Below are 2,275 nucleotides of genomic sequence, written 5' to 3' on the forward strand. Positions count from 1 at the left end.
AGTGGGCCTCAGGGGTTATAAGTTAACCCAGCAGACCTCTCTAGTTGATTTTGACACTCCAGCAACATTTTACACTTTAGTATCAAAAAATGATGCCTACAGCACCCACCCTGCATATCCATAGAGGCCATCTCTGCTCATTCAGGTCAGACTATCCTGCGGGCTTTCCACACCTATTTACAACTAATCAAGGCTAATTACTGGAGTCAATGCAAGTTAGCCTCCAGAAACTTTCTAAAAGTTACTTTTCCTTAATATTTATTAGAAATTCAACTTCATCATTGTATTGGTTTTTTATTAACTATTATAAATAGTTATTTAATTACTTTTTTAGCTGATCCTATTCCTGATATACAGTATTACGATTTTATTCTGTACTCTGGTTTTCTGTAAAACAAATATAGACCTGCCACCATAAACTATGGGGTGCTAGTCACTGTAAGGACATGTTAACATTACATTTCTACATGTCCTACCTTTAAATACCATGTACTGTGCCTTGTGGGCTACAAGGCCTGTATATAAGTAACTGAATAATATTTAAAATATAGGATTTCACCTGTTAAATGGTTTATTTTGACAGGTCAAATTGCAGTATTTACACTACAACAGTCTGACTACATGTTTACACTGCCACTGCAGCAGATGTCACAATATGTGCTGCAGTCTACCGGTGATATTTAACTTACTGGCCCTAGGTACACCTTAGACCATATTCTGGGGACTTATAGGTCAGTTAAAATGCCAATTTCACCATGTGTAAAGGGATAGCACAGGCACTTTACTGCTGGTCAGTGGTCATAAAGTGAACAGAGTTCTAAATATGGGGGTACACCACTGAAACAATGGTAATATCCTACAGACTTTTCTTGTTTTGGCTTGACCTCTGATGTCCCTGCGTTCGACTCAGCTGGTGTGCTTCCCTGGTGGTCGGACGGCCATGTTCAGTGCTGGGGGTGTGGCCTGCTGTGGATGTGCAGCTCCTGTTGGGACGTGCTGTCTGCTGGTGCTCGTGCTGCCAGAGGGCTCCGGTGCTCGTTGTTGACTTACTCCGGGCATTTCCTTTGCTTGTGGGAGTGGAGTGCCTGGCGTCCCACCATTCTTCGTTCAGCTTTGCGATGGTGGTGTTCTGGCCCTGTGCTTGGCACAGGCAAGTGTTCCAGTTTCCTGGTCTCCTTGTTTGTGCTTGCCCGGTGGAACTTTCTGGCACGTCTTGTACCTGCTGTGTTGTGTGCAGGGTTTGGAACATTTGTGCCTGCTTCAGACTCCTTCACTTGTGACGAGAGAATGTCTTAATAACCAATTAATTTTGCGTGTTTTTGCTTTGGCTGCATTTTTGTTCCTTTGACTCCAATCCTTGGTTTCGCTGTTGCCGCTACCACCGCCGCTGTTTGGCCGAGGTCCGCGCAGAGCTTCAGCTTGGTCCAGCTCGCTCACTCAATTCCGGTGGAGGGGCTAGAAGTGGTGCTCGGCTGCGGCGGCCGTGGCAAGGAGCGGAGGACCGAAGCTTTCCCATTGGCAGCCAGCAACTGACGCCGCCGAGGCTCCTATCCGTTGTTCGTCCCGCCGCTGCAAAAAACAACGCTTTGATCCCGGCGTCCCGTGGAGGCCAACTGGAGGCTGCAGAGAGGCGTGCTCGAGGTAACAATCGGTGAACGCTGGGGCAGCGGGGCTGAGGGAGAGAATCGCTTTGCTTCCCGGGCCCTCCCGAGCCAAATCCCAAGCCCGAGTCTGGATAACTGGATAACTGAGCTTGGGCTCCTTGGACTCTGGTTCCTCCTGGGTGAAGCCGCCCGGGCAGGAGCGGCCACCGATAGTGGTCTCAGCATGACAGTTCCCTGCTCAGCTCTCTCCCCACTACTGACCTGCAGTCCAGCGGGTCACCAGGAGACCGGGAGATCTCTCACACCTGCTGTGGGCGCCGTGGGTGAGAGGCTGTAGTTGCAGTTGCTCTGTTGGGGGGTTTGTGGAGTCTGTGGCTACAGAAAGCTGAGGGGGTGAGGCTGCGTACCAGTTGAGAGCCTCATTCCTTGGCACTCAAAGTTGAACGAACAGACTGCCTCCGGGCCCACTGTGGTGGTGGTGACCTGCCAGGGCAGTAACTAGGAGAACTCATTAGCCCCAAAGATCACCCCGCTGCCCCATCAGAACTCAAGGCTCTGAAAACTGCACAGTGTAAGTCCTAAGGAGGAAGGTCACATTTGCTGTGGTTCCTTACAGCCACTAATAACCGGGCCCTCCCATCGCAGGATGACCAAAAAAAAGCTTCCTGGGC

The sequence above is a fragment of the Triturus cristatus genome, chromosome 10 (assembly GCF_964204655.1).
Source record: "Triturus cristatus chromosome 10, aTriCri1.1, whole genome shotgun sequence".
NCBI lineage: Eukaryota > Metazoa > Chordata > Amphibia > Caudata > Salamandridae > Triturus > Triturus cristatus.